Source organism: Theropithecus gelada, chromosome 7a (genome assembly GCF_003255815.1).
Source record: "Theropithecus gelada isolate Dixy chromosome 7a, Tgel_1.0, whole genome shotgun sequence".
Classification (NCBI taxonomy): Eukaryota; Metazoa; Chordata; class Mammalia; order Primates; family Cercopithecidae; genus Theropithecus; species Theropithecus gelada.
This window is the reverse complement of record NC_037674.1, coordinates 22,926,475-22,942,012: the sequence shown is the minus strand read 5'-3', so window position 1 is coordinate 22,942,012 and position 15,538 is coordinate 22,926,475. Positions and strand designations below refer to the sequence as shown.

The 15,538-nt window shown below is 39.4% G+C and overlaps 1 protein-coding gene across 2 annotated transcripts in view; it reads right to left on the bottom strand.

The window, feature by feature from the left end:
• The window catches only part of SEMA6D (semaphorin 6D), a 584,563-nt gene that overhangs the window by 173,006 nt on the left and 396,019 nt on the right, over nt 1-15,538 (bottom strand). For both annotated transcript variants that reach the window (XM_025390610.1, XM_025390606.1), the window contains one exon: nt 331-362. The gene's annotated coding sequence lies outside the window, so the exon portion shown is untranslated. The remainder of the gene's footprint in view (nt 1-330; nt 363-15,538) is intronic.

Below are 15,538 nucleotides of genomic sequence, written 5' to 3'. Positions count from 1 at the left end.
CTTGCCACAGCTGCTCACAAAGAAATCTTCTTCTGTCTTTGAACATCAGAGACAAAGAGTCTGCTGTATCATAAAAGGGCTGACTGGGCAAGAAAAAGATACACACACACACACTGTCTCTCTCATTCTCTCTCTCTCAATTTCTGTTAAGTCCAGTACTTAGTCAAGCAATATTCATAGCATGTTCACATCACTAACATCACCAGTAAACTCTAATTCTGAGCACCATTTGAATGTCTCACTCATGACATACAGCAAAAACTTATCTAAAACCAATAACAATTTGCTGGATTTTGCCAACAAATTGGAGAATGGTATAATGTTGTTTACCTTGAAAAAGGTTGGCTTGTCTGGTCAAAAACCTGAAAAAAGAAAAGAAGAGAGAAATGGATTGATTTTTTCTATTACTTCTGACCTTTAAAACCACAATACTGAGTTAAACATAGTTGTGGTGTGCTTATTAATTTAGTAAATCAGATTGTCATTCTCTAATTTTATGTATCTCTTGCTTGAAGTAATAATGGCTTCAGCTAAGTTGGATTCTAACCTGAATCCAATTTCTCTATTGATTTCCACTATTAGTTAGGAATATGTTCAGCTGAGGAAAAGCATCCACCAGAAGACCAGAGTAAAACACCATGGTAGGCTAGACACTGTGCTTGTGAAACATCTGTTTTTTTTGTTGTTGTTGCTGTTGTTGTTGTTAAACTTTTAAAACTGGAAGATCTCTGGTCAGTTATGTCTTATTTTATCTTCTTCTACAGATAAGAGAAACATTTCTTTGGGCTGAGACAGCTGTTTCATGAAATGCAACATCATATCTCATTTTTCTTCATGAACTTCTCTCATTTAACCATTAGGCTGGAACAACATATTACCAATAGGTTCAGTCGTATAACACTCAGAACCTGGAAATAACAAGTTGGGAGTTTCAGATCCTACAAAATAAATCAGTTACTCCATCAATTCTATAATATAAGGCAAAGAATCTGAAAATTTAAGGAAGATACTTTGAACAACACTGTGCAAAAGCTATTGCTGAGTTAGGTATTCAGTTAAGCCAGACACCACGCCTGGTTCTCAGTTTGTTTTGCAAAAGCATTTATTCTACATTTTAAATATGCACATGTTCCAACTTGGGCTAGGAAGACTTAACTAAAAATAACACCACTATCACCAAGTGATGCTATGGTTGACCAATACTCCAGGATTTGAAAAAAAAATTCCCCAAATGGTACAAATTCCCCAAATGCTACAAATTCCCTGGGAACTGGAAGCTTTTCCTCTCCTTAAGGTGAAAGTCTGCTTCTCCTCTTGGTGTTTCGCCATTAAAAAAAGAAAGTATTTAGCAAACAACTAGCAGATCCATCAAAAGGTTAGGATTCTTTTTATTTTAGTGCTCTTTCTTAATGGGCAAAAATTGATTGATTAGTTCACCTGGAATGTTCTTAGCCTTAGGGCAGAAAAAGAGCTTTGTATGCATTAGTGGACTGGATTTATAAAAAAAAAAAAAGTCCACATTCAAGAATACAGAGAACTTCAAAAATAGAAGAAAATAGAAACAAGAAAAACAGGGTCTGGAAGCATATTAAAATTCTTGTATTCATTAAAAATCAAATGACTGTGTTTTTAGTTGTATTGAGTTATCATATGTGTACTGGATCTTTGCCTTAGCTCCAAATGTACTCGTATTATCTCTACAGCCATTTGGATAGTTTATACAGTGAACCCTGGAATCACCTTTGTTTCTCCAAACTCCATCTACTTTTTGAGGAAAAAAAAAGCTTAAGGCAGATCTTTCCCCATTAGATCTCCAACCTCTCTGTTGCTCCCTTCCCCACTTGTTGGCGAAACTACTTTCTGGAAGAGGCTTTTCTGAGGCGAAGTTTGTTTATCTTTCAGACAAGACAAGGGGTGAAACAGAGGAGCAGCGACCTCCTTGCCATTGGTTAGAATGAAGTGAGGGGAGCTACCAGAACGCAGAGGTATTAATCTCCTGTTACTCTGATGTTACCTCAGACCCTCGTCTACTATTTATTTGGCTATACTCCCAGCACAGTGATTTACATCTTGGAGGAAGTGGTATTTAAATGTGTGTGCATGAGATTCTGTTGGGGAGTTTGTTAACAACGCAGATTCCTGAGCTCTAGCCTGCTCTATGAAATCTGCGTCCCTAGAGGATTAGCACCCAGGAATGTTCATCGATAAGCTTTTCCAGCGAGTATGATTTGGTAGGTGGTCTCACGACCACATTTTTGGAAACAGACTTAGGATGACATGAAAAGTGACGTCAGGCTGTGCTAAGTGCCAAGCCTTGAGTGGAAAGGTGTTTTAAGTCGCTATCTTATCTCAGAGTACATACTCAATAAATATTTAAATTTGAGAAACCAGTATTTAATATATAAGTAAAATCTGTTTATTATTTGCTATTGTTTATCGTTTCCACACAGATATCTGATCTGCCTTAAGCATTATTTGCCTTGGTGATCTGTCAATTACTGAAAAAGGGAGAAAGCTTAGGTGATACACACTCTAATTAATGTGGCCCTCATATACTGTTTAAGTAAGTAATAGAATCCTTACCACTTATAGCTGGAAAGACTTTTTAAAAATGTAGCCCAAGCTTTTTAATTTTTTCAGGTGCAGACGCTTTAATGCAGAGAGATGAACTAATGTAGGAATTATTTTGTACAGGGGGGTGATCTGAAATATTAATGGGCTATTTTAACCATTAGCTTGAATAATTCAAAGGTGTCTGCTTAATTTTTGTGCTTTCCCAGCTCAGATGAAAATATCCACAAAGCGAACTATGTAAGTAAATACAAATAATCCTAATCAATCATGTACTGTCTTGGATTTCCCTAGAACCAAAACACTGAAATGGACACATGACATCCTGCTAGTCCTAATTTTCCACCAATTCATGAAACACTTCATGCTTTGCTTGGGACAGCATGAACCTTTCAACCTCCAATTACATTAATATTTTGAAGGCACTGAAGTGCCCAAATATGTGACATGAAGTCCTTGAGTGTGGAATGGCCTTTTCCAATAGACACACAGTTTGCATAAATGGAAGTGAACACAATATTATCACCCCTTGAGATTTCCTGGTTTTCGAACAAAGAGGTGGTGATGCTGGATGCTTTACAGTATAATCTCCTTTTAGAGATTCTTAGTGCACAACATTATAAATTCAGAGTTATTTTGAAATAAAGAAAAATGTTACCTTTATTTCATCCATCATTTAAAAAAGTTATTTACCCTAGGAAACACTGAACAGAGTGATCATTTTTAAACTTAGTTTTTAAATTTAATTTTATTTTTTGACACATTATAATTGCATACAATTATGGGGGTACACAGTGATGTTATTTTATATATTATATATTTTATATATATACACACACACACACGAATGATGTGGAATGATTGAAACAAGCTAATTTCATATCCATCAACTTAAATAGTTATCATTTATTCCTGCTGTCTAACTGCAACTTTCTGCCCTTTGACCGACATCTTTCTCGTTCCCCAAACTCCCCACCCCCAGCCTCCAGTAATTACTAATCTACTCTCTGCTTCTATGTGTTTTATTATTTTAGACTCCATATATAAGTAAGAACATGTAATTGTTCTCCTTACATTCTTGGTCTGTTTCACTTAACATAACGTCCTCTAGGTTCACTCATGTTGCCTCAAAAAACAGATTTTCTTCATTATTAAGGCTGTGTAGTATTCCATTGTGTATATATTTCCCTTTTTCTTTATCCATTCATCCCTGGGTTGATACTTAAGTTATTTCCACATCTTGGACACTGTAAATAATGCTGTAATGAACATGAGAGTGTAGCTATCTCTTCAAAATACTAATTTTAAGTCCTAGACTACCTACCCAGTAGTGGAATTGCTGGACCATATTGTTGTTCTGCTTTTAGTTTTTTGAGGAATCTCCACACAGTTTTCCATAATGGCTGTACTCATTTACATTTTCACCAGCAGTGTACAAAGATTTTCTTTTCTCCCATCCTTACCAATATTTGTTATCTTGCATCGTTTTTTTAATAATAGCCATTATGACAGGTGGGAAGTAATAATCTCATCATTTCCCTAATGATTACTGATGTTGAGCACTTTTTCATCTATCTGTTGCCCATTTTTAAATTGAGTTATTTATTTTTTTGCTATTGAGTTTTTGAGTTCTTACATATTTTGGATATTAACCCCTTCTCAGAGGTATTGCTTGCAAATATTTTCTCTTAACCTGTAGGTTTTCTCTTCACTCTGTTGTTTTCTTGCTATGGAGATTTTTAGTCTGATGTAATGCCTTTTGTCTATTTTTTGTTTTGTTTCTTGAGCTTTTTGGGTCAAATTAAAAAAATAACTGCCCAAACCAATGTTGCATAGTTTTCTTCTCCTATGTTTTCTTCTAGTTAGTTTTACAGTTTCAGAACTTACATTTGAGCCCTTAAACCATTTTGATTTTATTTTTGTATGTAGAGAGAGATATGGGTCTAATTTCATTCTTCTGCATGTGGATATCCAGTTTTCCCAACACTCTTTATTAAAGTCACTGTCCCTTACCGATTGTGTTCTTGGCACTTTTGTTAAAAATTAATAGATCATTGATGTGTGAGTTCATTTCTGGGTTCACTATTCTGTTCTATTGGTTGTGTCTATTTTTATGCCAGTATGATGTTATTCTATGTACTATAGCTTTGTAATATAGTTTAAAGTCAAATAGTGTGATGCCTCCAGCTTTGTTTTTCCTGCTCAAGATTGCTTTGGTTATTTGGTGTCTTTGCAATACCATCTAAATTTTAAGATTTTATTTTCTATTTCTGTGAAAAAATGGCATTGCAATATTTATAGGAATTGCTTCAAATCTGTATACTGCTTTGAGTAGTATGCACATTATGGCAATATTAATTTTTCTAAGGCATGCAGACAGAATATATTTCCAAGTATTTGTGTCTTCTCCAATTTCTTTTATCAATGTTTTATAGTTTTCATTGTAGAGATCTTTCACCTCTTTGGTTAAATGTATTCCTAGGTATTTTAGTTTTTGTAGCTATTGTGAATAAAATTTTTAAATTTCTGTTGTGGATAATTTGTTGTTAGTGTATAGAAATACTACTGCTTTTTGTTTGTTGATTTTGTATCCTGCAACTTTACTGTATTTGTTTTTCAGTTCCAACAGTTTTTTTTTTTGATAGGGTGTTTAGGGTTTTCTATACATAGGATCATGTCAGCAAAGAGCAACAATTTCACCACTTTCTTTCTTACTTAGATGCCTTTTATTTCTTTCTCTTGCTCAATTACTCTGGCAAGGACCTCTAATATTATATTATATTGAATAGAAGTGGTTAAAGTGGGCATCTTTGTGTTGTTCCTGATCTTCAGAATTATATGCCCATAAATTGGATAACTAGAAGAAATGGGCAAACCATAGACACATACAATTTACCAACACTGAATCAAGAAAAAATTTAAAATCTAAAAATATGAATAATAAGGAGATGGAATCAATAATAAAATTTTCTCCCGTCAAAGAAAAGCCCAGGACTTGATGACTTCATGGGTGAATTCTAACAAACATTTAAAGAATAACTAATACCAATTTTTCTCAAGTGTTCCCTAAAAATTAAAGAAAAAGGAGTACTTTGGAACTCTTTTCATGAGGCCAGCATTACTCTGATACCAAAGCCAGACAAGGACATTACAATAAAAGAAAATTACAGGCCAATATCCCTGATGAATATCGATTCAAAACATCCTCAACAACAACAAGAATACTAGTAAACTGAATTCAACAGCATATTTAAAGTATGATTCACCATTATCAAGTAGAATTTATCCTAGGGATGCAAGGATGGTTCAACATATGTGAATCTATAGATGTGAAATATCATATTAGCAAAATGAAGGACAAAAACCATATGCTCATCTCATCAGATGCAGAAAAAGCATTTGATGAAAAATTCAACCTGCTTTCATAATAAAAACTCTCAACAAACTAGGTATGGAAGGAATGTACCTCAATACAATAAAGGCCATATATAACAACCCTACAGCTGACATTAACCTCAATGGTGAAAAGTTGATTTTTTAAATAAATGTGATTTTTGTCTCTTTTTTACTGGACCATCATTTGATTCCTACTGGCAAAGCCCAAAACTTTGCAATGAAGATCACAGGGTCTTTCAACATCTGGAACCTATCTTTCTTCTCAATTAGCCCCTCACCTGGATATCTCCCAGATTCCAGCAAAACTGAACACTGCTTCCAGGATCCACCACACCACTTCAGCCTCCATGCCTTTACATGTACCATTACCCTTGCTTGGAATGCCTGTGTTCAAACTCCTCTACAAACAAATACACACATACTCTCAGACACCATTCTTCCAACCTTTTCACCTGACAAACATCTGCTCCTCCTTCAAAATCTACTCCAAACACTATTTCTGTGGGGCCTTTCTCAATCTTCCCAAACTTGGTTACTTCCTTCCTTGTGCTCCCATTTTGGTTATTTCTAACTATTCTAGAATACTCTTCAAACTATAAATTATACTTTTCTTTGTAAAGGTCCACCTCCCTCATTAGAGTGGGAGCTTCTTGGAAGCGGGTACTGCCACTTACTTAATAAACATTCAATGCCTACTCTGTTCTGGGAAGTTCATATCCTGAAGTATAGGCCCTGGAACAGTGAGTGTGAGTATCTGATAGGTACCCAATAATGGCTGATTTAGCATAAATAACTGAATGTCTCCTGCAAATTCTCTCAGTGATATAATGATTGTCATGAACTACCTGCTTACAATTTACCTGCAGGTGTCCCTGAGAAACACACATGGAGGTGACTTAGTTGTTAGTAAGGTGATGGGTATGCTAATTTCAGAAATAAGAAATCATTTTCAGAATAACTACTGGCCTTTAAAGAGCAAAAAGAAAAGGAAACAAAGGAAAAGGAGGAGGACAAGAAAACCAACCAAACCTGGGACCAGGGCAAAAGAAATGGACTTTCTCTTCTTAAAGCAAGAAATTTGTTTGTACCTAGGGAAGATGAGAATAATGAGTTCTATAGTAGTGATTTCAGTTCTGTAGATAAACAAATATTATCTTTCATAGTGTTTAAGCCTTGATAGCATCTGCCCCTCTTGCTGCACAGGAGATGGGAATTATGTTGCCTATGCACCGATGAATTAAAACTACCTCAGGCATTGTCAACTGTGATGACACTTGATACGGTTTGGATCTGTGTCCCCACCCAAATTTCATGTGAAATTGTAATCCCCAATGTTGGAGATGGGGTTCTGGCAGGAGGTGACTGGCTCATGAAGGTGGATCCTTCATGAATGGTTTAGCAACATCCACTTGGTGGTATTCTTGTGACAAGGGTTCTCATGCGATCTGCTTGTTTAAGTGTGTAGCACCGCACCCCCCTATTTCTTGCTTCCACTCCAGCCATGTGATGCGCCTATTCCCCCTTCCGCCATGATTATAAGTTTCCTGAGGCCTCCTCTGAAGTGGAACAGATGTTGGCATCATGCTTCCTGTACATCCTGTGGAATAATGAGCCAATTAAACCTCTTTTCTTTATAAATTACCCAGTCTCAGGTATTTCTTTATAGCAATGTAAAAACAGACTAACATACTACTTCACCCTGGAATCATCTTCTTCAAATTTTTAAAGAAGGGAGAATGTCTTGGTGTTTGAAGCTTTTTTTTTTTTTTTTCCTGATTATTTAAGTCTTTCCAGGCAATTGTCCAAACCCAAGGACTTTAGTTTAAAGTCTTCATTTTTAGAAATTTTCATGTAATTCTCTGTTTGGATTGATGGTATAGTTTTTTTTTTTTTTTTTTTTGAGATGGAGTTTCGCTCTGTTGCCCAGGCTGGAGTGCAGTGGTGCAATCGCTGCTCACTGCAAGCTCTGCCCCTCGGGTTCACGCCATTCTCCTGCCTCAGCCTCCCGAGTAGCTGGGACTACAGGCACCCGCCCAGCAGCTGGCTGATTTTTTTGTATTTTCAGTAGAGACGGGGTTTCACCGTGTTAGCCAGGATGGTCTCAATCTCCTGACCTTGTGATCCACCCACCTCGGCCTCCCAAAGTGCTGGGATTACAGGTGTGAGCCACCACGCCCAGCCAGATCTTTTTTTGACTAATCATGAGACAAAAAGTAATGAATGCTTCTGAAATTCCAGACCAAGTTAGAGTCAAGGACACTTCACAGAGAAGAGTGGTACTGCTGTGGCTCTCAGGAAGAGATGAAAAGGCACATCTGTCTTTGTAAGATCTGTACTGTGCCAAGACCTAGCTTTGTTTATTCCATTAGTGAATGCGTTCTGGAAGGTTATGTTCATTATGGCACTTTGTCACTAATCTGATAAGAAAAACAATTAACGTGATTGCCAACACTGTTACTTTTCATAATGAGCAAAGCAATATATATGCAGTTATGATGAATAATCATTGGATGCCATGTATTATGGACTACAGTTAGAATTCATTTGTCAATTACAGAGCTACTACACAATGCAAATAAAAATTCCACAATCTTTTCATAATTTTCATGAAGGGCCCTTCTAGATGCAAATTTTTATTTATGCAATTTTCATAGGATGCAATTTGACATGGTCTCCGTCTCTAAACCAAGGGGTTTGTTGTAAACACTCTATTTAGCTTGCAAATACAGTTAAATGACTAATCACAGAAACTCACTCCATGATCATTGACAAAAATGGCCACACCTAACACAACTGAAGTTAACACTGAGGAAAATGGGTCTGCCTCTCACCCACACCCAGGCAATCAATCACAGCAAAATGAACTAAATATGACTGTTTTCTAGGATGAGATACAATTAATCTGTGCAGTCTGAGTCAGAAAAATTCATATGTTAGGTACTGTTTTCCCACATTAAATACAGTAGTATGCTACAAAGGGAAACGTGGAAGGACTGGTTCACAAAGACAGAGTAAGGCATTCTCTAAGTATGTTTAGATGAGATGTTTGAACTATTTTTCACATTTTTCTTCCCTTCTCTTGTGGCCTACGAAATATGAAGACATTGATTTTTAATGAAATGTACTTATGAAACAGTGATCATATTTTCCCAGCTTCCATTACCTTGATTTCAGAAATAACATCTAGTTCGCTGACTGCTGGAGACCTAGATTAGGGCTGGAAAACTCAGGAAATGTCAACAAGAATGCCACTGACAGCAGGAAACAACCGCTCCCCCAGGATTGCACTCTTATTCCCTTTTCCAAAATTTATCATTTAATAATGACAGATGTTGGGGTCTTGTGGTGTATGTTATCGTAGTTAGCTCTCTCCCCCATTCTTCACTGTGGCTCTTTCCAAACATCACTCTCCCCAAGCTCTCTCTCCTACCACACTTCTTTCTGACCAGTGTCAGCACATAACTTTGCTTCTTCAGACACAGAGACACTAGATGCCAGTACATGAGAATTCCCTCAACATCCTGAAGCTGCTGTACCCACTCCCATATGTCACTCTCCATCCACACATTTGCTGTGTCTCTATCCATCCTCATCTGCTTCTCTCCTGATACAATGAAACAGGTGTTTTTCCTGCAGTCTCGGGCTTAAACCACTAATTAAATTCTGGAGCCTATCCTCTCATAGCCCCTCTCTCACTGTGTAACTTTTGAGGTTAGGTCAATGGAGTCTTGTTCCTTCCACTTGGGTCTCCTGGAACACTTGCTCTGGGGGAAGCTAGCTGCCATGTAAAAAAGTCCAACACACCTGGTCACGTGGAAAGGCTGCAAGAAGCAAGAGAACAATGTCCAGCCAGGCCCCAGGAGTTCCTATCATCCACGACGAAGCACCTGTCATATGGAGAAGCCTCTGGACACATAGCCCCATAGAACCTTCAATTGTGCTACTGGGTTGGATGTTTGTGTTCCTCCAAATTTAATGTTGAAACTGAATCCCCAATCCAACAATATTAAGAGACGGGGCCTTCAGGAGATAAGTAGGTTATGAGAGCTCCATGTCATGAATGGGGTTAGTGCCCTGATATAGTAAAAGAACAAGAGGGAGTCTGTTAGTCGCTTTTGCCCTTGCTTTCCTCCCACCTCACGAGGATGCAGCAACACAGTGCCATTTATGAAGCAGGGAGAAAGTCCTCACCTGCACCTGTTGGTACCTTGACCTTGAACTTCTCTACATCTACAACTGTGAGAAATAAATTTCTATTGCTTATGGATTACCCGGCCTAAGGGCTTTTGTTATAGCACCAGGAATGGACTAAGAATTTAATTCCAGCCCAAGTCAAGATCTGACTGCAATTGTATGAGAGATTCTATACTAGTCCCCTAGGGATTCCATATCAAGTACCACAAACTGGGTGGCTCACAAAGAAGAAATTTATTTCCTCACAGTTTCTGAGGTGAGAAGTCCAAAATCAAGGTGTTGGCAGGGCCACGCTCCCTCTGAAGTCTGGGTAGAATCCTTCCTTTGCCTTTTCCTAGTTTCTGGTGGTGGCCATCGATCCTTGGTATTCCTTGGACTACAGTGGCATCGGTCTGAGCTCTGCCTCTGTCATCACATGGCATTCTCTCTATGTGTCTCCTTCCTCTTCTTACCAGGATGCCAGTCATATGGTATTTACAGCCCATCATACTCCATTATGACTTCACATTAGATAATTCTATCTACAAAGATCCTATTTCTTTTTTATGTATTAATTTATTATTTATTTTTTATTATACTTTAAGTTCTAGGGTACATGTGCACAACTTGCAGGTTTGATACGTAGGCATGCATGTGCCAAGTTGGTTTGCTGCACTCATCAACTCATCATTTACATTAGGTATTTCTCCTAAAGCTATCCCTTCCCCAGCCCCCCACTCCCTGACAGGCCCTGGTGTGTGATGTTCCCTGCCCTGTGTCCAAGTGATCTCATTTTTCAACTCCCGCCTATGAGTGAAAACGTGGTGTTTGGTGTTCTGTCCTTGTGATAGTTTGCTGAGAATGATGGTTTCCAGCTTCATCCATGTCCCTGAAAAGGACATGAACTCATCCTTTTTTATGGCTGCATAGTATTCCATGGCATATATGTGCCACATTTTCTTAATCCAGTCTATCATTGATGGATATTTGGGTTGGTTCCAAGTCTTTGCTATTGTGAATAGTGCTGTAATAAACATACATGTGCATGTGTACAGAGACCCTATTTCTAAATAAGGCCAAATTCTGAGGCAACGGGGGTTAGGACTTCAACATATCTTTTGGAGGAAAACAATTCAGCCCAAAACAGACCCCAATCTACAACCGTCTAACTGAACCCAATCAACCCATGAAACTCTAAAAGATAATAATAAATGGAGGTTTTAAGCCACTAAGTTTTAGGGTGGATTGTCCCATAGCTATAGATAACCAAAACGCCTTTCTTTACTCAAATCTACTCAACCTACTACAGTTTGGCTTTTGCCAACATACTCTACTGACACTACTCTTGTTAGGCCACCAGTGACTGTCTTGGTGTTCAATCCAGTGGATGAGTTGCTGTTCTACAGGGATCCCTCTACCTCTGTGCCTTCCTAAAGTCCACTGAAATGACCAAGGAAATACGTATGCAAGAATAAATTCACTAAATCCCTACAAAGCAAAGAAGGTGGACATCAGCAGACCGGAAACTTGGAGTATTTTTTAAAGATGGAAAGTGGGTAGGATTGGATGGAAAGAGGAAGAGAAACATGGTCAAGGAGCCCATGGCTCAGCAGGCCAAGGAGAGGACCACTGGGAGGGCAAGCACTTGCTTTGTCAGTAGGGTCCAGGGGAGAGCCCACACTCAGAGTCAGCAGGGGCTGGAGCAGGATCAGGAGGCTCTGCCAGAGTCAGAGCCAGGCTCTCTGGTTCTGCCCCATCTCCCTGACCATGCAGAGCGTGGGGGAGACATGCCCCCTTACCTACATTTGTTAGAAAAAAATAGCACCGTATCTGGGAAGAAACATGAAAGTATTTCCTATCCATGTACCCCTTCTTGCCACCACAATGGAGGTGGTATGGTGGGAGTGGTGCCCTCTGCTGTCTAGCCATGCACACACCCTGAAGGAAGCCTGCCGGGAGGTGACCCTCATGTGACTCAGCGGGCATATCCACTCATGGTTTAACCACTCACAGTGGAGGGCTGCTTAGAACATGAAACACCTTTCATTTAGTGTTTCTCAACCTCAGTACTATTGACACTTGGTGCTGGATAATCCTTATTGTGGGGGTCTGTTCTGTGCACCGCAGGATGTTTAGCAACATCCTTAGCTTCTACCCATTAGATGCCATTAGCATGCACCCTCCCCACTGTGACAGATGTGGCAACCAAAAACGTCTCCAGGCATTGCCAAGTGTGCCCCTGGCAAAGAAACTGCCCCTGATTGCGAACCACTGCTTTTCATTCATGACTGACAAACCCTCTCTTTGGCTCTTTGCTTATTACTAAGGCACTACAAAACTCAGTCCTCTAGGAAATACTAGTCATGTCTACGTGTAACTGCCTTCTAAACCCCTACTCCCACTCTCTAAATTCTTCCAGGGACTTTACTTTTTCCTTCACAGACGGAGCCACAATGGAGACTCACACTTTGAGACAACATCCAGATGGCTGGTCTTCAAACTGCAATTGCAAATGCCTGCAAGGGAGGCTCTCTGTAGCTCAAATTCGTGATTTGTGGTTTCAGGTATATCCAGTTCTTGTGCTAATTCAAAACTTTTCTCTGAGTAGTGACTCTTTTTGTACAGAGTCTGAGGAGCACGGCTTACAAAAGAGGAAAGGCAGGAGCGGGCAGCTGAAAGGCTAATACCAGGGATTCAACTTTGCTGAAGTCAGTCTAATCTACTCTCTAAAGGATAGAGGTAGAACAGGCTAAAATTCTGCCCCCTAGACAAATGGCCTTGCTGGAGTTTCACTGAAGTTAATTACCCCTCTGAAAAGGCAATGTCTCTGCAGAGGAAGGATAGTGGGGCAGGAAATCTTGGAGAGTGAGAGGACAGACATGACTGGGGTCATGGCTGGAGTCCTTTGTGGGATCCTTTGGGCTGGCCAACTCTCATTAGAGGGACTAGGAGTGTATATGGGATAGGGCGTGGGAGGGAGCCAGAGAGAAGAGGCCCTTTCTGCTCAGTCTTTTTATGAGTGTCAGGGGAATTTCTTCATTAGTTAGGCATCCAGTTATCTTTCCTCCGTGTTTTCCTATGTTGCACACATGCAACTTCTCAGCTACTCTTTTCAGAGAGATGGCAACTGTCTGAATAAACCAATGTTCCCATCTCAACTCTCATTTAGCTACAACAGTGAGCTCACCTGACAATGCAAATGGAGAAAGGGGAGGAGATTCAGGCATTCTAGTATTTACTGAAATCCAAAATGTCAAAGTGACATCTCAATAAAAAAGAAAGAAAGAAAGGAAGAAAGAAAAAGGAAAAAATGTTTTTATTGCTCCAGCAATCAGTAAACTGTAGCCCTGATACCTGTTTTTATAAATAGAGTTTTACTGGAACACCACTATATTCATATAGTCTATGGCTGCTTACAAAGACAAGGTAGATTAGCTGTGATAAAGAATGTATGGCCCTCACAGCTTACAATATTGACTAGGTTGTCCTTTAGAGAAAACGTTTGCCAGCCCTGGCTTCGGATCACTGAAGGCAGAATTTATTTTGCACCATATGTAGTGGACTTGTTTTTCTTATCTGTGCTATAGCTAACCCTAAAGAAACTGTAAAGGTTTCAACATAAGACTGACAGTTGTAGAAGATATGTATAGATTCAGGGCTTCTTTATTTTCCAACGAATCATGCTCTTCAGAGAGGTCTGAAATGCTGTGGGACCAGAGACTAGTTTGGACCCTCCAGTCAGCAGAAATGTAAGATGGAGCCACGGCACACAAGACAAGGGACTATCTGAATGGAAGAAGTGTAGAGGAGGTGATGAGACCACTTTGAAACCCAGGACAGAGCCATGACGGGTGGGGTGAGGTAGGGCAGAGGGGGCCTTGCATGGCCCTCCTGCACTCCCAGCCAGCCTGCCTCCTTCAGCTTTGCTCCTCCCATGCCGGGGAAGCTCCTCCAGCCCCAGGAAGAGGCTTCCTCCAGTGGGTTGGGCCCATCAATGAATGCTGAAGCTCCTTCTTCCCGTCCGCTGCTCCTATACTACAATAACTCTTCTCTCTCTTTCCCCAAACCCAGACTCCCTGGAGACTTCAGCCTCTAGCCTACCCTTTGGCAGCCTTCCCAGCCCACTGGAAACCCCCTGGGGAGAAGAGAGCTGAAGACAAACACAGGAAGGTCTTATAAAAACAAACAAACAAACAAACAAAAAAACTGTCAAATTTCATTTTGAAAATCTTACCTTACATTTAAAAACAGTTCTAGCAAAAAATAAGTAGCAAAACAGTTTTTTTTTTTTTTTTTTTTTTTTTTTTTTTACAGATGGACGGCTGCAGGGTGGGGTCGGGGGTGGAACTTGTGAATACGTTCTACAGGATTTTTCCTCGAAGACAATTCATTTAATTCCACAAATCACTGTTACTATGAGCCAGCTGTTGGGGCTTGAGGGGCACTTTACTCATAGAACTCCACTGTAAAATGCTGTTGGTTTCCCAAAGTAAAATCTTCTGTATACAATGATAGGATATGAGACCATTTGGATAATGTAACCACCATTTATTTGCATTTTTGTAATACATCATAGCAAACAAAGCACTATGAAAGAGAGGACCATATTTGGTCTCTCTAGCTAATCTAAGAAGTAGATAAAAAGTTACAGCTCTGTAAAAATAAGTTAATTAAGGCTCACTGAAGTTAGCTGCCTTGCCCAACCAAGACTGCCCTACAGTACAAAAAAGACATGAAGCAAGACCATGATTTCTGAGTTCTTGGCATTTTCCCTGGCATCCTTGATGTATCTTCTAAATTACAGTGCTGGCTGTCATCTTCCAATAGGCCCCTATCACCTCTTGTAGGAAGTCCCTAAATTCCACTGCCCGCGAAGCACTGTTTGTACACTAAATAAGGGATACATCACGAAAACACATCTAAGAGGCCATCATAAATAGCATGTAATGGAACTCATTTAAAAGGCACTTTTTGTCATTTTTATACATAATAAATATTAAAAGTATCTATTATTATTTAAGTGTAGAAAGACTTGCTCATTTTAAAAGGCTGAGAAACAGCAAATTAACGGGTTTATTGAAGTGAGTATTACAGAATTTGAAGGAACCATAGTGGTCTTGGGTACGAATGTAACCCCGAACAAATGGTCCCCACCCCGTCCCATCCCTCCTTTAAAAAGCCAGTTAATCATAATAACTCTTTGGAGAGAGGCTGTGTGTCTGTGCCTGATGGTTAGGGCTGCAGGGTGGCGCCAGACAAATCTGAGCAAGTTTCTAAACTTTTCTCAACGCGAGCTTTGGCATATATCAAACAGTACTTGCTTATGGGGTTGCTGTAGGAATTGAAAAGGATAATGCATTTTAAAAAATTACTTAGCCCAGTGCATAGCACATAGTAA